The 22,121-nt window shown below is 48.9% G+C and overlaps 1 protein-coding gene across 6 annotated transcripts in view; it reads left to right on the top strand.

Moving 5' to 3' along the window:
- The window catches only part of KCNG4 (potassium voltage-gated channel modifier subfamily G member 4), a 61,323-nt gene that overhangs the window by 21,591 nt on the left and 17,611 nt on the right, over positions 1 to 22,121 (top strand). For 2 of the 6 annotated variants that reach the window (XM_077310714.1, XM_077310711.1), the window contains exons 1-2: positions 3,794 to 3,864; positions 8,817 to 8,906. The gene's annotated coding sequence lies outside the window, so the exon portion shown is untranslated. Of the gene's footprint in view, positions 1 to 3,793; positions 3,865 to 8,816; positions 8,907 to 20,558; positions 21,240 to 22,121 lie in introns of those variants that run through there. The other 4 variants (XM_077310715.1, XM_077310710.1, XM_077310709.1 and 1 more) reach the window with 3 other exon arrangements.

The following is a 22,121-nucleotide window of genomic DNA, read 5'->3' as shown; positions in this document are numbered from 1 at the left end:
CAGCTATCCCCGGACCTTTGCGGCTAGATCCCTGGGGATCGAGGAAGGAACGGATCTCAGAGGAATTATAATCTGTTCCCCCGGATATCATTTGAAAGAAAAAGAACAGGATTCTCCAAGGAGGACACGTTTGGGAAATTCATAAAACATTCATGCCCAGGAAGAAAAATTTATTTGAAAACGTGTTTTCAACTGGTTCATAAGCATTCAAGATCCGTCTGCCATTTCTCCTAGCAAACCTGGTTAAGGGACATTTCGTTTTGGGGACCTCTCCGTAGCGTATCTGCCTGTGGCGTCTGCTTCGGCTTCTCGGCTTGGCTTTCTCACCTAGCAGTCGGCAAGTACGCCAGCCGTCCTGCAATTAGGATGCGGGGAGCGGAGCCCTGCAGAGGCCCTGCGTGGGGCTGAGTTTCCACTTCATTAAAGGCCAGCTTTGGCTTTCCTAATGGCCTTGCGTGCTTCCAGCAACTCCAATGGCCCAGGCCTGGAGCTTGTTAGAGCCCTTTTCTAAAGATTATCAAGCCTTGATTCCCCTGGAAAGCTGGAGATGGGGTGGGGGGGGAGAGAGAGAGGCTGCTCAGCCCCCCCCCCCCTAATCTCTTCTGACTGCCCCAGCTGCATAATTGCGAAGGTCACTTTTGTCTGCCCAAAATGAAAAAGAGGGCAAGACCAGAACGTGAGCCGTGGGAGAAAAGGTCCTCCTGGGGGGGGGGGGGGAGACCAAAGCCCATAAAGCCGAGGTACTAATGAGACAAATGCTATTTGTTTTGCCTCGATCTGTCTTGATTTTATTGACGTATTAATTAAAATCTTTCCACTGTGCCTTCTCTGTAGGCGGCTAACAAATTCGGGGGTTTTATCAGGATAGAGCCATCGCCCACTGTGACCGCTTTCCTACCTCACTGTGTGTTAGGTTAATACGACAGACAGAAATTCCACCAGTGTAGCTTTCCACCCTTTTAGGATTGAGCTTAGAAATATGTCACATCCTTTGGGGAACAGGGGGGGGAAAGTTTATATTCATTTCACAGGCAATCCCAGCCGAAAGGACATAAGAAGAGCCCTGCTGGATCAGACTTGGGGGTCCTGAACTCTTTGCAGGAATTCCGGTGCCCCGAAAATTGTTGTGTGATCTTCCAGAAAGCGACCCTTGGTCCTGTGGTGAGTGCCAGCCTGCCCTTAGCTCACCACCAGCTCCTTTGAAGATATCTGCGCACCAACCCATCTGCATTGCTCTATAGCATTATGTATACATTGCACATAAATTGTGTAACAAAACGGCCTGTTAGGCACACGCAATACAAACACACATACACAAGCTTAAGAGGGGAATGGCAGGGGACGGAAACAGGAGACCATTTCCTCCTAGTTAGAGTCTGTAGAAGCTGAATTACGTGGAGAGTCTTAGTTTGTTGCATGTGTGTGTGTGTGTTTTGAGACAAATGTTTTGGCAGTTCAAGGTGATGGATTGCACAGGCACAAAAGGCAGCTAGAGAAAAACCAAGCAGATTTAGCGGCCTGCCTTTCCGGGCCAGGGTTAGGCCATTTCTCCTTTCATTAACCTCCCAGTGACCTCAGCTTTGAGGAAGGAAGGAATCAGTACACAAGAAAAAACATCTTAGAAAAGACCCCACAGTGCCTTCGGGGCGAAGGTCACTGGGTGACCCCAAACCACAATCTGACATGATTTCCTATTGCAGTGAAAATCTTCCACTTCCTTTCCTTTGAAAGGGCCATGAAACTCCTCCTGTCCCTTGTGCCCCTGGGTGCTCAGTTCCAAAGAGTATAATTTTAACCTTTTGCTTGAACATAGCGTCTTTATTTTTCATATCACAACTCTCAAAAGTTTACAGAACAAATTAGAAATCCAGGGGCATCTTCAAGGCCAACAAAGTTTTATTCAAGGTGTGAGCTTTTTGTGTGCAGGGACACTTCTTCGGACAATGAAATGGAAAGCACCAGACTACATATATAAGAAGAGAGTAAATTAGCAGGAAATTGGTAAACGGCATCATGAAAACAGCCAACAATTCTGGCCTGGAAGAAATCTCCAGCTACCACCTGGAAGCTGGCAACCCTCAATCACAGCCTATAAGGGATTGGGAAGCATGGGTCTGCTGGACCAACTCTCCGTTTTAGTCAAGGAAACATTTGGGCAGATTCTGCACTTATTTGTTTTTTCCGTTGTGGATCCTGCTGTATTCTAATGGATTTGAACTCAGGTCTTCCTCTATCTCTCCCCCCCCCCCCAATTGAAACAGAAAGTGTTCTGCATTTGATTGGGGAAGCTCAGGGTGGGGAGGGGAGTCAAGCACAGCAGGAGTCTCTTTTCTTGAAGGGAGGGGAGAGGATTGGGGACAACACAGGAGGGGGAATAAATCCAAGAGAAGTTAGGGCTTCTGGAGCGCAGTCACTTTAAGACAAGCCTTGCAACCGGAAACCAGGAAGTCTTTGAACTGATGCCCTGGCCAATCGGGGAAGACTGCTTTGCTACAGCGTTGCAGGCACAATGCAGAGTTAATTCGCAAAGAGCAAAGATCTGCATATTTACTTGAAATATCGAGGGTTATATCCGGCCCAGGATATCACGGGGGAAAGGTAGGTCACTCCGTAACAATCATGCATGTTGCAGAGGGAAAATTTAAAGCGCCCCAAATCAAAGTGGAAATTGAATTCAGTGTGGATGGCAGGGATTTATTTGAGCTGGCAGTGGGTAAAAAGCCCCGTGCAAACTACACTTTGGTCAAGGAGCCCGGAGTCGTTTGAAATAAGTATATTTTACATGTACAGTCTTAGCCTTCTTCAACCCCCCCCCCCCAAAAAAAATCCTTCATAATATTTAGATCACAATTATTTTAGTTTGAGCCATGTTTACTGCTAAAATTAAATTACTTCTAATGAGCTACATATTTCCCCCCCTCTGGCAGGAAGCAGAAAACCCCAAAGTCACATGACAAGAATGTTTATAAGACGGTGAAAATTGTCCCCACATGCTGCAGTGAACCAGACTCAAGCAATGGATCAAGGCAAGGATTTTTAATAGCTGATCTGAGCTCAATTTGTCAAGAAACTTCTGTCTTCCAACTTATTTTATTTACTTGACTCCATGTAATGTCCCCAAATCTTTGGGCATTTCCCTGGTGGAGTTGACATCCTTAACTAGACCAAATAGATTCAAGTGGGTTACCATGTTGGTCTGAAGTAACAGAACAAATTTGGGAGTCCAGGGGCACCTTGAAGACCAGCAAAGTTTAATTTCAGATACCTGAATCTTCAAATACCTGTCTCCGAAGATGTAAGCATACACTTATACCTAGAACTAAACTTTGGCCTTAAAGGTAACCCTCGACTCAAATTTTGTTCAACACACCAAACAGCCGTCCTTCTGAGAGCCAGTGTAGGAATCTAATCTGGAGAGACGGGTCTGATTCCCCATTCCTCCTCCATGTGGAGCCAGCAGGGTGACCTTGCACGTGTCTCAGTTCTCTTAGAGCTCTCTCAACCCACCTAACTCACAGAGTGACTGTTGTGGGGAGAGGAAGGGCAGCCGATTGTAAGCCGCTTTGAAATTCCTTGGGGTGGTAAAAAGTGGGGTATAAAAACAGCTCTTCTTTAGTTCAGGTCTTGCTGCCTACCTGGGGTTGCTTGTTGTGTGAATTTTGGATTTTGCAGCTGCCTTTGGAGAGACTCCATGCAGTGTCAGCTCCCTCTGGTGGGAGAAGGGCTCGTTAGCAGAGAGCTGATGAGGGCAATGTGGCTCAGGTGGGCAGCAGGACAAAGGTGGAGTCCAGAGACCTAGTGAAGAAGGAGGAGAGACAGACTGGGAGCCATCCCTCAAGCCACCCCTTTGAGCTTCCACTTTAGGTAACCAGGAATTCCCTTGCAGGAATTCCCTTCCAGCATTTGCAAACTGCAGGACAAACAGGGAATGCATTTGGAGCTGGGCCTGAATCATGAGATTTCTGTGTGAAATGCTTGTGCTTCCGTGGAGCATTAAGACAGCCTTTGTGCCACTTTTGCAGGTGTGGAAACAGTCCTGGAGAGTTTGGGGGTAGAGCTGCAAGTGGGGGGATGTGGGGTGGGGGGAGGGGCAACTCGAATTAAGTCTACTTCTGTGAAGTTCACCTTCCCTTTAGTATAGTAATGTGAAGTTCACCTCCAGGGGAACTCACCTCTGTCCCCTGGAGATGAGCTGTGGCTCCAGGTGATCCCACCTGGGGACTGGCATCCCTGTCTCAGAATAGGAGCTCTTGGTTGTAATATGGCAAGAACATTGCTGGCCCCTTTACAGGGTTGCTGGAAGAATTGCAGAAGGATGAGATACATTGGAAAGGCACCCCCATGCTGGGCGGTAAACATAAAGGATGTCAGAACAGAAGTTTAGTGTGAAAAGAAGAAGGAGATGCTGACCTGCAGAGGGCAGCAAGCTCTAGCTAGACAGGGCTAGACAGGTTTGTCTAGTGCAGAATACTACTTTTAGGCTTTTCTTGCAGAGCAGAACGCCCTGCTAGCAAGGCAGCTAGACTGATCTTCATTTACCTTTCCTATCCAGTTTGTTAGTTCCTTGATAAAACTTTGTTTACGACAATCAGTTCAGAGTCCTGACTGATAGTCCGCTTGCCACCTAAGGCTGCCAACTGCAGTTTGGGAAATACCTGGAGGTTTCATTCATTCATTCACTCACTCACTCACTCACTCACTCACTCACTCACTCACTCACTCACCCACCCACCCACCCACCCACCCACCCACCCACCCATCCATTCATTCATTCATTCATTCATTCATTCATTCATTCATTCATTCATTCATTCATTCATTCTCTCCCGTGATGGAGATCAGTTTCCCAGGAGAAAAAGGCTGCTTGGGTGGGCGGATTCCGTGTCACTGAGATCCCTTCACCAACCCCTCCCTCTCCTGTCTCCACCTCCCAAAATCTCCAGGTATTCCCCAGCCCAAAGTTGGCAAGCCTGCGCCCTGCTCTGTTTGGTGGCATGGCGGAGGCCTCTGGCTAGCCTCTCTTGAAAGCAGGATGCTGGGCCAGATGGTGTTTTGGTCTGATGCAGCAGGACTTTTCCGATGGGAAACACCCAGTTCTGCCTGAGTGCAGCTCCCGGCCATCCTGGACCCCGTGAACCAAGACTGCCAGGAGCCAACCTGCAGCTTCTGTTCCACGTTAATCTTCTGACGTAGATTTCAGCCTGGCGGAGAATAATGTCTTTAATCCCCGCAGCGGCTCCTGGCACAAGCATTTGGAAGCTGGACGAGCAGCCGGTTGCGGGGAAGACTCGCTTCCGAAGCCATTCGCCGTCGCCCAGAATTGGAACCTGATTTAAGGTTCTCTTTTCACATTAGGTGGAAGTTAAAAGGCTGCACCCACATGGCACTTTGTGCGAGATTACCAGTCGGCGGCTGGCCTTCTGCAACAAAGGCCCTTTGATGAGAAATCAATTGGGGAGGGAGGGTAATTATTGCATGCAAATGACCCCTATTCCCATTTCGGGGCGTGCAGCCAAACAAGGGCCCTCTCTGTCCTCCAAAAAAGATTACTGGACGAGAAAGATGTTGCTTCCTCAGCACTCAAAAGGGCATGAAATAGAGCCGGCCTGCGGCATGAACGGTGTGGAGGCCAGAGGAGGGCCGTAATTATGGCCTGCCTTGATTAGGGCTCACCAAGGAAAACGAATCCTGAGATCGGTGGTGGGTGAGCACCAGTTGCAGCAAAGAAAGGCAGGTTGACTACCTCTATCGTGTCACCTCTTTAAAAACTATAGTAGCACCATTTTATTATACGTTTTGCATCACCCCGAATCCGTTGTCTCAAGAGCGGGCCCGTTTCCTCCCAGATGCTCTGCGGCAGTTCTCCTTGAGCAACCTTTTCCAGCGTCAAGACGTTTACCTGCTTCCCCGAAAACGCAGCCTTTACTAAATAACGCGTGCAGGTAGGAGTGTTTTGAATCGAAAAGAGGCAGAAGGATGACATTCTCCTGTTTCAGATTGCGTTCCCCCCCCCCCCCAAATGGGCAAGGCTGAGGCAGTACGGAGAGGAAGATCTGGTCCCTCGTCGGAAAGAACACGGAGTCTAATTTTGGAGACGGCAGATTGAAGGCAGCAGACGAGAGTTTTGGAGAAGGATCCAGGATGTGGGAGGGAGACGCTTTGCCGAGCATCTTGTGTTTTTCTGGATTGCGGGCAGCGCTGACTGGGTGGGCTGGACGCTCTTCATATCCCCTCCAGCTGGTTCCTACCTTAGCAGAGAGGCTTGTTCCTTTCCTTGTCATCCAGCATCACCAATGAGATCCAGCATGGTGTAGGAGAGCCAGTGCAGAGTGGTGGTTAAAGAGGAGCTGACTCTAATCTGGATTACCGAGTTTGATTCCCCACTTCTCTTCCACTTGGAGCCATCTGGGTAGCCTCGGGCCAGTCACAGATCTCTTAGAGCTCTCTCTCAGCCCCACCTACCTCACGGGGTGTCTCCTGTGAGGAGAGGAACAGAAAGCGACTGTAAGCCTCATTGAGACTCCTTTGGGCAGTGAAAAGCAGGGTATAAAACCCAATTCTTCTTATTTTTCCAGTTCCTTTGGCTGGCTAGCAGAATAAATGTAGGCAAAATCAGTAACGACATTAATGTGCTTTCTCAGTAGTGGGTACCCAGTTTTGGGGATATGCAATCTAGACCAGTCTTTTTCAACCTTTTGATTGTGGAATAGCCCCTGTGCAGGCTTCAAGGCAACCCAGCACCCCCTCTTTCTCCCGCCCGCCCACGCAGAGGTTAAAAAAGACGCAACCAACCCGTGCAGGCAGCCTTGGCCAGCAGGTTTGTGTGGTTGGGGCCCTCTGCTTCCTTCCCCCTCCTGGCCCATCATTGGCCAACTAGCATAACCCCTCCAGGGCTGTGGTGTAACTCTGGGGTTACATGTAACCCTGGTTGGGAAACACTGGTCTGGATTCTCTTGGTACAAATGCTGTTCTGTTACTCAAGACACATCTATCTATCTATCTATCTATCTATCTATCTATCTATCTATCTATCTATCTATCTATCTATCTATCTATCTATCTATCTATCTATCTATCTATCTATCTATCTATCTATCTATCTATCTATCTATCTATCTATCTATGTATCTATGTATCTATCTATCTATCTATCTATCTATCTATCTATCTATCTATCTATCTATCTATCTATCTATCTATCTATCTATCTATCTATCTATCTATCTATCTATCTATCTATCTATCTATCTATCTATCTAATCTAGATTTATATACTGTCCTCCCTGAAGGCTTTGAGCTCTGCTTCAACTTTTTTGGTCCTGTGCAATTATTGTGACCCAACTGAGGAAGTCCAACAACGAAACTAGAGATTACCTAGGATGTTAATCTTGGTTCAAGTGGTAGTGTCTTCAATTAACTACGAACATGGGCAGTTTTATTTCTCCAATGTTTTTGTGAAGGACAACTGAACTCAAAAGGACTAAATTAGCAGTTTTAGCAAAGAATTATCATACAGCATCGTATGGCTTAATTTGGATATTATGACACAGTTTACTAAATTGCCACAATATACTTTTGCCTTATATCCAGTACTTTGTTCCATTTATTCTGACGAAGAGTGCTTGCACTCAAAAGCTCACACCTTGAATAAATCTTTGTTGGTCTTAAAAGGTGCTATCGGACTCAAAATTTTGTTGTTCACCTTGATTGTTTCTGATTATTGCTATTAAAGATTCTGAAGACAAGAAACTTTTCTTCTTGCTTAAGGTTGACCTCCGATTGAAACATATGGATTCTTCTGAAACGTAGAGTCCAGTAGGACCTTTAAGACCAACAAAGATTTATTCAAGGTGTGAGTTTTCGACTTGAAAGCTCACGCCTTGAGTAAACCTTTGTTGGTCTTAAAGGTCCTACTGGACTCTGATTTTATTGTGCTGCTTCAGACCAACATGGCGACCCATTTGAGTTTTTCTTTTCTTGTTTGCACATATCCTTCCATGCGCACTTTGGTACCAGCGTTCAAAAGGTAGCAGGGAAAACAGGGTGGGGGGGTGCAGTATTGACTCACTCTATCATCTCTGTTTGCCTGAGTCTGTGTTCAAAGAAATCTAAGGTGGTGATCCAGATGACATTTCCCCAAAGGCAATTGCACGTTAGCAAGACATCTTATTTCCCTCCCCTCCTAATGTTGCTGCCCATCACCTCTGTTGGGGACCCAAAGGTCTTGCCCTCCATTTCCAATTTGCTCTTTCTGTAGGGGGTGGGGCAGTCACATAATCCTCCCTCCCCCCCCCCCACACACACACCAGCTTTGTGATGCTTCGCCTGTGGAGGTTGGGCAGTGTGCTTTTCATAAGGCTGTAATACCCTCCGTCTTCAGCGCACATCTGGCTGTTTCCTCCCTCCCCCCCCCCCATGAGCTGATGACATATTTTTTAGCTGATAATTCTCCTGGTTTTATTTAAGCATTGTATTTTTTTAAAAAACCAAAAAAGCTTTAACTGCTTTCAGCATTTGAGGAAATTGACATATAGATGCACAAAATAATTTCTAAAAAGAAATTAGAAAGGAGCACAAAGATGGTTTTAGTACTTCTACTCGGATAAAATTAAGTCCTCGCAGGGAATCCGTCAATTCGCCCGCAAAAGAGAAAGAGAGAGAGCTGTTCTAGCGAGAAGAAACTAGATTCTTTTTTTTAAAAGGTTCTTTTCTCTCTCCCATTATCTTCTTACTTCTCATTTGCATATTTTGGGATTTTCAAGATGTCTCACCTACAAGCAGGCACAGTGATCGCAACTCTATCTTCTTATTCACAGGAGACAAAGGTGCCAACAGACTGGAAAGATCAACTCTCTTTGTGGCTCTTCTGCCTTTCAAAACTGCTGTCCAGGGTTGCCAACCACCAGGTGGGGCCTTGATTTATTTATTTACCATTTATTTACCATACGGCAGAGTTACACGCGGGGAGCATCTAATAATGAGATATCTAGCCAACTTGGTACAGCAGTTATGCAGACAGATCAGGATCAAGAGGATCTCTTGGCTGCACGGCACACAGGCCATATGATGAATAATAAAATGAAATAAATCCCATCTTGCAGGAGGCAGCTTGGTATGCTTGGCTGGGAATGAAAACCAGGGCTTGTAGGTCAAAGGAAGGAGGGGGGGTTGGCAGGCTCTGGCGGGGGGATGCTTCTCTTTAAAGCAGGGGTAGTCAAACTGCGGCCCTCCAGATGTCCATGGACCACAATTCCCAGGAGCCCCTGCCAGCATTCGCTGGCAGGGGCTTCTGGGAATTGTGGTCCATGGACATCTGGAGGGCTGCAGTTTGACTACCCCTGCTTTAAAGCATGAATAAATGTTGACAACAGGGTCAATGGGAGTTTTGTGCTGTGCGTGGAGGACATCTTGATTTCAGAGGGAGGCAAAGAAGGGGCCTCCCCCCCTCTCCCCCCATACTGCAATTCTGAGTGGTCTGGATTAAAACCCTCGTGGTGTCACAGCATTGACCAATAGTGCCGAATCTCGTGTCGGCAGTAGGTGGAGGGGAGGTTGGGGAAAGGAGCTCATTTAAAACAGATCTGCAGAAGGCTAAGAAGATTATTGGGTTTGGTTTGACTGGGATGTTCTGCCCAGTCTATTCCTTTTCTCTTTCGCCGCAGAGAGAGCTGCCGCTTTCTATGGCTGCCGCTTTTTCTATCTCTCTCCTGGCACACGTGGTCAGTTCTCTTTAATGATTTTGGGACAACAGAACAGCTAGCAAGACTCTGTCTTTCTATGCCAAGTTTGCTTTCCTTCTTAGCCAAATTATTGTATTGTTTCAACAATTGGTGCTCTGCTCCTCTTTGCAAATTTGAGCTCTGCTGTGAGGGTAAAACTGGTGACAGAAGAGTTTTATGCTAAAGAGACCTTAGAAGTTGGGGAAAGATGGCATGGCCCTTTCAATTCGTATTTTCTACATTCCACCCTGAGGTGGGGTCTCAAGCTCTTCTGATATTCCTATGAAGGCCTCGACCTCTCAGCCCTGTTGTTGGCCCATCACAGGAATTGGCTGGCTACTGTGTGAGACAGGAGGCTGGACTAGATGGACTTTCACTGGTCTGATCCACCAAAGATTTTCTCATGTTCCTATGAAGGCCTCAGCCTCTCTGCCTTGTTGTTGGCCATCTAGAGGTACTGGTTGGCCACTGTGTGAGACAGGATCCTGGACTAGATGGACCCTCATTGGTCTGATCCAGCAGGGCTCTCCTGATGTCCTTAGGAAGGCCTTGGCCTCTCTGCCCTGTTGTTGGCCCTCCGGAGGAATTGGTTGGCCACCGTGTGAGACAGGAAGCTGGACTAGATGGACCCTCATTGGTCTGATCCAGCAGGGCTCTCCTGATGTCCTTAGGAAGGCCTCAGCCTCTTGGCCGTGTTGTTTGCCCACCAGAGGAACTATTTGGCCATTGTGTGAGACAGGATGCTGGGCTAGATGGACCATTGGTCTGATCCAGCAGGGCTCTTCTGATGTTCTTATGAAGGCCAAGGCCTCTCTGCCGTTGGCCCTCCAGAGGAACTGGTTGGCCACCGTGTGAGACAGGAGGCTGGACTAGACGGACCCTCACTGATCTGACCCAGCAGGACTCTTTGTTCTTAAGATGGGAAAGACAACAGGTGACTGTTCCCTCACCATGTAACACCATAGGAACCCGGAGTAAAGCCGAGCAAGACTCTTTCACAGTTCATCCAAGCAAAATGTGTGGAGAGAGAAATTAATGGAGGTGTGGTTGGCCGTGCTAACAGCCATCTAAAACCGAAGTGTTGAGCATAAATGTTTTATGCCCCTGTTCCTGTGTTGCTGAGGAGCCTTGCTAGAGGCAGCCAGGGGTTCCTAGAGCAGATACTCTCACACCAGGAAAGAGAGCAAAGGTCCTGGTATAGGAAAAGAAGAAGAAGCAAATTTCTTGTACCCTGTTTTTCACTATCCAAAGGAGCCCCAGAGCAGCTTACGAACACCTTTCTCTTCCTCTCCCCACAACAGACACCCTGTGAGGTAGCTGGGGCTGAGAGAGCCCTGAGAGAACTGCTCTCTGAGAACAGCTCTGAGAGAGCGATGACAAGCCCAAGGCCACCCTGCTGGCTGCATGTGGAGGTGGTGTGGGGAATCAAACCTGGTTCTCCTGATGAGAGGCTGCCGTTTTTTAGCCCACATAGCACTGCGACTCTCAAAACCCGAAAAGATCCAAATATTTACTATTTATTTAGATGCGGCCTTTGCAGACCCGCTTGAGGCAATGCCCAAAGTAAAATAAAACCCCTAACCCCCCCTCCAAAATAGGAATTTTCAACATTAAAACCAAGCCGTCGAATAGCTGAACAGCCAGCATCAAACAGCATTCAGCAGCCTAAAACTACATGCAGAAAAAACAGCCCTGGGGCTAGAAATAGACCATAATCACAGCAGCTTTCAAAGGTGTGACCCCCTCAGTTCTAAACCTGGGCAAAAGGACATGTTCACCCTGGCGCATCAGCCCCAAGAAGGGGCAGCAGGTGAGCTTCGGTGCCATGCTCATCTGTAACACCCCCGGTTCTGCCCTTGCACCCTGAAGGCGCTAGAAAAAGACATGCTCTTTGTTATGCCCCTTAAATGCAAAAGTAATCCTTATGGCATGAAATATTCATGCCATGAAATATTCAGATGTCCTGCCCAGCTGTGCTCCAGAGAGCCTTACTCTTGTTAACCAAGAAATAGCCCTTCCTGACAGGCAGGGCAGATTCTACGGAAAAAACCAGCCCTGACTCATGAGCCCCGCTGGCTGGTTTTCAGGTCTGAGGTTGAAAGTGGTGCCAGTTGCCGTTCGCGTGCAATTCCTCTCCTGAATTGTCCGTGAAATGAATGTGCAACGCTTGAGAACACAAGAGGTTGAACAGATCTTGGGCTGTTATGTTCGGGCTAAAGGTCGAGAATGCAGAGGTTGTGCCTTAGAGTGTAAAGACTGACAGACTCTAATCTGCAGAGCTGATTCCCCGCTCCTCCTCATGCAGCCAGCTGGGTGACCTTGGGCTAGTCACAGTCCTGTTAGAGCTGTTCTCATAGGGCAATGACAGCAGAGCTCTCTCAGCCTCACCGCCCTCACAGGATGTCTGTTGTTGGGAGAGGAAGGGGAGGCAATTCTAAGCCACTTTGAGTCTCCTTCAGGTAGTGAAGAGTGGGCTATAAAAATAACAGCTCTTCTTCTTGGGGCTGCCACAGAAAAGACCCCGTTTCACAGTCCTACCAAAGAAGCCTCTTTGATTCATGGGGCACTCCAGAGGGACTCTCCCTGCAATCTTAATTCTTGGGCAGGAATTTATGGGGAAAGATGGTCCTTCAGAAACCTGGGGACTATTAGCCTGGAAAAGCTGATTTAGTAGTAACCCTCAGCAGATTGGGCAATTGCACAGAGGTAAAGGTGGGTCTAAGCATCTGTATCTGTTCCCGTATCAAACCAATTCCAGCTTTGGAGCAGTGTTTTAAATGGTGAAAGAGGCAGGATAGAAAAGGGTTAACCCTTTCACCCTTGGTTTGTGGCCTCCTGCATCTGTCAATAGTATTGGTGGGGGGGGGGCATTGCCCTTCTTTAAAAATTTGGACGATCCGGTTGGCCCTGAACATTCTGGGTAGGTTTTGTAAATAAGCGCGGAATGGTTTGCGATTGTATCTCCCATGCCTACAATGCAATAATTATAACTATATATAGATGTTTTAGAGTTCGGATGCTTTTGTTGTTTCTTTCCTTGAGAGGATATTTCCCCTTTCCCTTTGTTCTGCTCTTTTTTATTATCCACCATCCCTTTGTTCTTTGTGCTTTGATCCGCTGGCATTTTCTCCACAATTTCTAAATTCCTTTCATTCTCTGCCCCTCGCCTCTATCGAGTCATCTCTTCTTCTTTTCTGGTTCGTTCCCTTTTCAATCACTTCCTTTTTTTTTCTTTTTTAAAAATCTTTTGAGCCAAGTTGTGCCTTTCCACTCTCATCTTCAAACGTCTTTCGGAATTACAAACTTTTCAGAGTCCCGGCAGCGGGGAGACTCTGAAGCCCTTCCTCCCAGCTCCACTCAAAATGAGATGCACAAAGATGCTGCGCTTTCAAAAATAAATGGTTTTTTGACTTTGAGCCCTTTCCAAAGTCTGACTGGCCTCCCAGCTCCTACATATGTCATCAGGATCAACTGGGAGCCTTCTCCTATAACAGGAGTGGCCAAACTGTGGCTCTCCAGATGTCCACGGACTACAATAACCATGATCCTCTGCCAGCTGGGAGGGGCATTCACTGGCAGGGGCTCATGGGAATTGGAGTCCATGGACATCTGGAGCGCCGCAGTTTGATGACCCCTGTTCTAGATGTAAATGGCAGCCTTTGGGAAGGTTTGTGACCGAGCTCTGCATGCATGAAGGTCACCTTGGCAGGGGCAGTGTGGTTTAAATAGGGAAGGGGCATTAGTGGAGAGGGACTTCCTTGCAGCAAGCCCACCCCAAATCGAGCCCAAACTGCAAAGGGCACAATGCAAAATTAAGTTGCGGGAGTTTTGAAGTTGGCTGTTTGACTTCAGAGCCTCCTGCCGACGTAACTTTTTTCTGGGTTTGTTTGGCCTGGCTTTTCCTGTCGGGAGACGTGCCTTTGAGGCCCAATGAGGAGTCGGGCGAGAAATCAGCTTTCACAGGATAACAGATTGATATGTGAAAAAGCTGACAAGGATTATCTCCGGCACCAGCGCTCACCTTGGCCTCCCGCCACGCTTTCAACTTCCTGAGCCCGATTAAAACAGATTGATGGCAGGCGAGATGCAGAAAGTCTCAGGAAGTATTTGAAACCTCCAGATTAGCCACTCTGAGGAGAAAGTGGATTCCCCGTTTCCACCTTTGAGGCGGAGCCCTGAGGGCTAAGGTAGGGGTGCCAACTCTGGGATGAAAAATTCCAGGAGATTTGGCTCCACCCTCCAAAGCAGCCATTTTCTCCAGGGGAACTGATGTTTGTGATCTGGAAATTCAGGAGATCTCCAGGTTCCACCTGGAGGTTGGCATCTCTAGTCCCCTGCTAGAGCCACTTCTTGTGTCCAGTGGGGTCTCTTACTGAACTTTTACTCAATTGATCTTTGATTAAATATCATTATGAGGGCTTGAAAACCCACCAGCACATGTCCTGGGGATTCATTTGTTTAAGGTGGACTCCCGCCCACTTGCAGAAGCAAGAAAACAGCAGCCATTAAGGCTTTCTGTGGATGTAGGCATGTAGTCTGCTTGAGCCAGCCATAGAGGCTTTCAATGTGTTTTCATTTGTAATTATCTTTTAAGCTTTTGTACTCGGTTGCAGTAAGGAGACTGAAGCAGATGAATATGATATCTGTCTGTAAATAATCTTTCCAGTAAAGATTTTTCTCACTTTTAAACCTCTAAGCACTGTGAGTCTGGATCAGTGCCCCACCCGCGAAAATCACTGCATACTTTCAAAACACTCTGTTACTCTGCAGTTCTATTTTTCTGGAGGGACCTCGAACTGAGTCTAATCTAACAATCCCAACAGTCTTGTGTAAAACGAAAGCTGTTTCCGTTGCTTTTTTCCTGCCACTCTCACGCTAGGTATGTTGTGTAGTTCTACAGGCCTTAGGAAATAAATGGATTTCTTGGCAAAAAAAATTTGCCTCCCCACTGTTTTGGAATGTCGGTTGAAAGCCAAGCTGTCCAAGCTGGTCCAGCCTCCTGTGGGACAGGGTAACGGAAGAAGGTGGACGGCATTAACCTCACAATGGTTCTCTGTTGTCATTTTGGAAAGACGTTCGTCTCTCAGCTTCAGGTATCATTACGGCAAGCTCTGACACGAAGAGAAGGCCAAGCGGGAGGAAGCCTGCCAGGCAGACGGGTCCACCTGCGAAACAAACACGATACTCTCGAAGAGAGCCGGTTCTTTGAAGCTCGACTTCTGAGTCTCTTCCCCTCAGCCGGACCACCCCATGAGCTGTTCTGTGCCTCTAATGATGACTACTTCAAAGGTTTCTCCCTGCAAAAGGAAGGGAAGAGACGGGAAAAGACGCCTTATTCAGCTAAGCAGATGTGGCCGATCTGGATAAAACAACCGACTCTGCAGTAAAGACGGCGTCCAAGTTCTTTTCTGGGTCACCTGGGAAAGTTGTTGCCAGCTACAGGCTGGGAAAGACCAGGAGATCTGGGGGATGGAGTCTGAGGAGGGAAAAAGGGAGGGACCTTAGTCAGGGGTGGCCAAACTGCGGCTCTCCAGATGTCCATGGACTACAAGCCCCATGAGCCCCTGACAGCTGACCACAAGTTTGGCCATCCCTGCCCTAGAGCCTACCGTCCAAAGCAGCCATCTTCTCCAGCGGGTTCCTCTCTGCCATTTGGAGATCAGAGCTCCAGCCACGCCCTGGAAGTTGGCAACTCTGCCTGGAACCTAGGGTTGCCAGCTCTGGCTTGGGAGTTGCCTGGAGATCTGGGGAGTAGAAGGCAGAGTTTTGGGACGAGGGAGACTTCACTGTCATGGAGTCTGCTTGTCCGTCTATGGAGTTCATCTTCCCAAGCAGCCATTTTCTCCAGGGGAACTAAACTCTGCTGTCTGGAGGACAGTTGTAATCCCGGGAGATCTCCAGGCCCCACTGGGAGTTTGGCCACCCTAAAGGAGCCCAGACGAGAGTAGATGGGAGCTGGACAGACTTCCAAGCTCGGTCGCCATTTGCATTGGAGGGAGAACCCCCAGGCCAACGCCAGGAGCCCGGTGATTCAGGCCTTGTCTTGGGAACTTCAGAGGGAAACTGTGCGAGCCCTGGGCCATGAAGCTAATAGAGGCCCTCAGAGATGGATTTCATCGACTGCGACCCATCGTAATAGCTCTGACTCACGGACTGAATCACATTGCTCAGCTTTGGCAGCAGGAAAACTTTCTGCTGGGTTAAAAAAAAAAAGAAAAAGGACAAACAGCATCTGCTAGTTAGCAAGAAAGCAAGCAGATGTGCCGGGGGCGGATTCTGGACTCCTGGGCTGCAAAGAGAACCGGCTTCCGGATCCCGTTTCAGCCTTCAAAGGCTTTAAGATCAAGCCTCTCCCCCCCCCCCCTTGGACCCTCGATTGCAGGGATCCCCAATGCAATGCCTGTGGGTGACTGGGCGACTGCCGACATCTTTCCTTGGGTCCACCATTTGCTTTCGGAAAGTGGGCCGGGCCAGATGGGGCTTTCCCCCAGATTTGATGAGGTCAATTTCTCTACAGGGCAGAGCTGCAAAGACCACCTGGCCGGCCATGGGAATAGAGTGAGGGGAAGACGGGAGAAAGACAGAGGAAGCGTCAGAGGGCAGCTCCTGGGTTAAGAGAGAGAGAGGCATCCCATTCAAGGTGATAACACCTGTACACACAAGAGTCCACCTTGAGAATTCTGTTGCCTATTAGAATGGGGCTTGCCCAAGAGAAATTCCTTGTGGAATATCCCCCAAGACTGCAAGCCTCACGCGTACCCTGGACCTCCTGGGCACCCGACCTACACCGACACTTCAAAAAGGGAGCCTGGCCTTTCTGATCCCGTAGCAGCAAATGAAGAGCTGGCAGCCATCGGTGGCTCTGGATTTGTCCTGCCGGCTGAAACGAGAAAGTATGTGGCTGAGTGCCAGACATTGCTTCCCCCACCGTCGATGCCCCCCAGAAAATTTCAGATCAGAAGGTCAGATTCTGACAGCTCCATCCTGCAGATAAACAACCCGTTGAGAGGGTCAGTGGCCAAAATGAAGATGGAATGATCCAGGCCTTGCTGTGGGCTACGCCCCTTAATCCCTCAATGTGGGATTTCAAAGGCAGTCCTGTGAAATGCATGTCATTGATTGATTCATTGATTCATTGATTCATTGATTCATTGATTCATTGATTCATTGATTCATTCATTGATTCATTCATAGCCCACCCTTCTTACTTGGACTCTAGGTGTATTAAACAGAGAGAGTCGGCACAATGGACGGATGAGACATTCAGTAAACAGTTCAAAGAAAGATTAGGGCTGTAAAAGTCTCAAAGCAGAACTGAAGCAACGCATAAGTGTTAACACGACACATGAAGTGATGTGAAAATTACTTAATGGGATCCCGGTTTCAGCAGGCGAAGCACAGAAGTGCAGACCACGCTCCCTGGTGATTTATCCAGGGTAGCATTTGGGTAGCGTTTAGTACAGTGCAGCTCTGTCACTTGGGTAGAAAAGCCCTCTTGAATAATTCAGTTTTGCATCGCCTGTGGAAAGCTGGGAGCCTTCTTGACCTACTCAGGCATATAGAAGTCCAGCAAAGAATGCATAACTGTGGCCTACTCAAAGTTCACCAGGAAAACTCATAGCTGGAGAAATATATATTTTTTTTAGTACAGAGATTATGTGTTAGAATATGCAAAGTCTGCAGTGGGCATGATTGAATAGAATATGAAGAGTGTCCTGCAGGGGGCATCAGAGGAGATGTGCATTCAGCATAGTTCGAATAGGAACTTCCAGGAATGTTTTTTTTTTTTCAAATAATCTCCTCCAGTGTGCTTTGGAGACTTCCTACTCCTTTGCGCACCATCCTCCCTGCTTGCCTTCACAGCAGACTGAATGGACAACAGGACAGTTAGATCTGTCTCCTCTCTATATACAAAGTTGTTTCTCTTCTTAATAAAACAATGTTATTCTTCTAAGCAGTCTGCAGTTTGCTCCTCTTTTGCAAATTCAAACTCTGCCCAGAGTATACACAGACAAGCTTCTACCCAGAATTACACTTTTGTTGGTCCTTCCTTCCTTCCTCTGTTTGGTAAAAATAACTGAACTGCAGGAGAAGAACTCTGCTCACATCCAAATCTTCCTCATCCGAACCGTGTGGTTAGCCAAGCCTTGCTCAGAAATCTTGCTTTAGTCTTTCAAATGAGGATAACTCTTTCCCTGGCATTTAATGCGTCATAAACGTAGAGCTGGATTTGCGTAGTAATTCAATTTAATAGTACAGCATTAAGCGCGGCAAGACAAAAGCCATCCATTTCCCCCACTAACAACCCATCTAGCATCTTCCCAGGTCTTCTTTCTGCAGCTTTCGCGATGTCAGAAATAAATTCTCATTTGGGGAGAAGAGAAACGGGGAGGGAAGCTTGGCATTTCGTATTCAAATCCCGGCGATAACTGAGAAGCAATGAAAGGATTAATATCTGAATGTGGCGATTCAGCAATGAAAGGATTCCTATCTGAATGTGGCAATTCAGCAAGGAGGTGAACGCTAATTCTCACCCTCTCCTTTGTATGGGGATGTTTTACATGCAGCTTCCTTATACAGCTCAGGAATCTATTGCGTGGCTGAGGCTGATCTTTGCAATAATTTTCCATTATAAGAAACAGGAACGGGTTATATTTATTATTTATTTCAAGTGTTTGTTAGCCGCCTTTCTCCCTTGGGGGACTCTCATCCTTTTAAAAAGGTCAGCCAGCACAACACCCTCCACGGAGCCGAACATGGCTTTTCATCTTGCCTACCTGAGCGAGGGGAAGAGGTGTTGCTATCCCCTGTAGATGCAGGAGTGTCTCAGCAGCAGAAACCCATTCTGCACCCAAGGGTTAATGCACCTTCAATGCACCCATGAAGTAGATTTTCCTGTTCTGCACAGGAAAACCCAGCCACAAAAGCACATTGAAAGTGCATGAACCTCCATGTGCAGAATGACTCCCGACCACGTTCATTTATTATCTGCAATTCAGTGGCCTTTATGCCCCGTTTGGGACAGAGGGACAAATCAGGCAGAAACGCATGGTTTGTGAAATGACTTTTTCTTTTTGATGCTAAAAACTATAATTCAGAACCGTCTTCTGCATTGACTGGGATTTCAGTGTGCAGGCAGCCAAATCTGAGCCAATGTCACAGAGCCAGCATGGGAAATGAGACCCGTAACCATTTGCAGATTGCCTTACGGAGAACAGAGTTGGAAACAGTACAGAAGAGGGCAACCAAGGCCATCAGGGGGTAAGAGAACCTTCCTTTGGGGGGAAAAAGCAGAAGAGTCTGGAACTTTTCAGTTTAGACAAGAGAGACTAAAAGTGGACACAAGAGAGACGGAGAGAGCCGACCAATCGAACTTTCCCTTCCTCTCCCAAAAGACTAGAATTCGAGGGCGTCCCATGAAGCTGATGGCCAGTAGGTTCGGGACGGACCACGGGAAACCCTGCTTTACAGAGAGGGATTCACAAGTGGCATTCACTGCCAGAGGATGGAGTGATGGCCACAGCCAGAGATAGCTTTCAAAGGGGGCTAGGCAGATTCATAGACTTCAAAGGAAGCATGGACACAGAAGCTTAGAGAACAAAGTTTGAGTCCAGGGGGGGGCACCTTTAAGACCCACCTAGTTTTATTCAAGGGATGAGCTTTCAAGTGCATGCAGACTCCCTCGGGTAGATCCAGGTGAGCAGCCCTGTTGGTCTGAAGCAGCAGAACAAATTTAGAGTCCAGGGACACCTTTAAGGGACACCTGCATTCAAGGTGCCAGTGGACTCTGAATTTGCTCTGCTGCTTCAGACCCACTTGAACCAAAGCCTATACTCAGAATTAAAGGCCGTTGCCCTTAAAGGTGCCACCGGACTGCAACTGGAGCCTGATCTGGTTGCTGCCATAACTTTCCCCCTCTGAATTGTAGGCCCTGTTTCCAGTTCTGCGTCTTGTAGAGTTCTCCGATCACCACTACGTTGCAGGCCGCTTTTAGAAGACGTGGAAGCTTTGCATTGTGGAGGTGCCTGTCTGTTCAGCAGAGAGCTTGTCTTGAGCCAGGATTGCAACTCGGAAGGAGGGAGGGCAGAGATGCCTAGAGACAAGAGAAGCCTGGGTGTGAGCTTTGCTTTTTGTGGGTTAAAAAAAAGACTTGTTTTGTCTTCCTGGACTCCCTCTCAGCCGCCTCCCACCACCTTCCCAAATTAATCCCATTCATGCTTCCTTTTCTCCCCGACAATACACAATTCGAGCGCCGCTGCTTGAAACGGATATCGGGGAAAAGCAATTATGTTCGCATGATGTTTAAAGCATTTACAAACGGTGCCGGTGGTCACAGCAGAGGGCTTGACAGGGAGGGCTTTCTAAATGAAACGAGGTGGGCTGTTCGGGCCGAATGGATTGAGGTCCAAAAAGCATGTTCAATGTGCGGACTGAGCCCTTTGGCCGGGAAGGTCACAGCATTGGAATGGCCAAACGCAATCGGACGCACCGACGCATGGCAAACGGGTACATCTAATAGTTGGACCAGGGCTGGGGAGTTGTCGGTCACGTTGCCAACCTCCAGGTGTAGAGGTTGAGAAACTGAGAAATTCCCAGGAGAGGTGTGGCCTGCCCTGGAGATCTCCTGGACTTCCAGCGGGTCTCTAGGCCAGGGATTCCAGCCAGGGGTCTGGCTGCGGCGCCGGCCTCGCTGGCTCCTTGCACGTGTGAACGGGGCCCGGGGGGCGCTCTCCGCGTTCCTTGCCGCCTGCTCCTGAGTGGCTGCTCCAGCCTGCAAGGGGGGCGGGGGGGGGCTGCCAAGAAGGGAGGAGGGGAGGGAGGGAGAGTCCCTTCTCCCCTTCTCTCTCTCGCCCCGCAGCCCCGGGAAGGAGCCGGCGGAGGCCGCCTCCCCTCTCCGCCCCCCAGCCCCGGGCTGCCCCGGCAGGCATCTCCCCAGCGGCAGAGGCGGCGGACCAGCCCCCGCTCCGCTCCGCTCGGCGCCCGCCCCGCGATGCTGCTCCCTTGCGCGGGACTGCGGCGGCGGCGGCGGCTCCTCCGGGCTTGGCGCATCGGCCGCGGCGGCGTGGAGCGCGGTAAGAAACTTTGGGAAAGTTCCTCCCGCCCGCTGGCCGGGCGCCGGAGGGACGGAGAGGGGCGCTCCGCCGAGAGTGGGACCCCGGACCCCGATCCCCCTCCCCAGATCCCCGCGGCATTCTCTGCACGGAGCCGGCAGGACCGCCTGCGACGAGATGGCAACGGGCTGTCCGCGGCCGGAGCCCTCGCCGTTCACGGGCGCCCAGTGCGGAATCGAGCTCGCAGGGCTGTGGTCCAGGCGAGGACCAGCTGCGGGGAAGAGAAGCCGCGCCTTTCTGTGAATGGGGAGGGAGAACGGGACGGAGGGCTTCGCTCTCCCTGCTTTTGGGCCCCCAAACGAGGGGCTTTCCATTGCTTTCCATCACCAGGGGTTGGGTGGGCACGTTGAGGATCCCCAGACCCCCAAAATGGGTGAGGAGTAGGCAACTGTTTCATTGATTCCTGCAGGTAGGTGTAGGTATCCATTTTCATTCACTAATATCTGGAGCGTTTCCATGATTCATAGCAATTAATAATGGGTGATTATTAAGCAGCAGCCTGGTAGGAGGCCCTTGATGGCCGCAGGCCTCAGTGCCCTCCTCTTCCCCTCTTCCTTGCCTGCCAAGGAGGTTGGGCCCTTTGAAACTTTCCCTGCTCCTTGGGCTTGGCTGCCGCTGAGCCCCTGGATGTGGGGGGGGGGGGGGGAGAGACTGTGCAAGTGCTTTGCGGCTTTTTTGTGACCCCCTCATTTGGGCTCAATTGCTAATTGATCCTTTGGAATGGTGTTGGCATTTATTTCCCTCCCCCCTGTGATTAAAAATAATATTTGAAGGAGGGGAGGGGGGAATGCACATTTCTTTTAATAATAACGGCGCATTTATAACATTTGTCCGAGGAAGGGCTCCCGGCTGTTCCCACAGGAGAGGCAAAACCATCCGAGCGCTAATTAATCCCAAAGAGGCTCTCAGGAACCTGCCTTCTGTTCTCCTCCCCCCCCCCCCCCATGGAGCGCCTGATAATATCTTTGATTTATTGAACTGGCTACTGCAGGATGTGGTGGTGACAGTCTCTAGGTTGCCATAATTCTTAAAAAAAAGACCTGGGGGGGGGGGAAATTCATAGGGGAGAGATCTAGCAATGCTGGTGAGTTAAATGGAACTTCCACATTCAAGGGCAGTCTACCTCTGGATAAGGTAGCCAAGCTTCGATTCTGTGGGTTGCCATGCTGGGCTGAAACAACAGGCCAAATGTTTTGAGTCCAGCGGCACCTTGAAGACCAACCAAGTTTAATTCTGGGTATGTGACATGACCTCTGCCGGAGATGTCTGTCATTGATGGGTCTGGTTCCGT

This window comes from Paroedura picta, chromosome 14 (genome assembly GCF_049243985.1).
Source record: "Paroedura picta isolate Pp20150507F chromosome 14, Ppicta_v3.0, whole genome shotgun sequence".
In the NCBI taxonomy this organism is placed as follows: domain Eukaryota; kingdom Metazoa; phylum Chordata; class Lepidosauria; order Squamata; family Gekkonidae; genus Paroedura; species Paroedura picta.
This window is presented reverse-complemented; position numbering and strand designations above follow the sequence as displayed.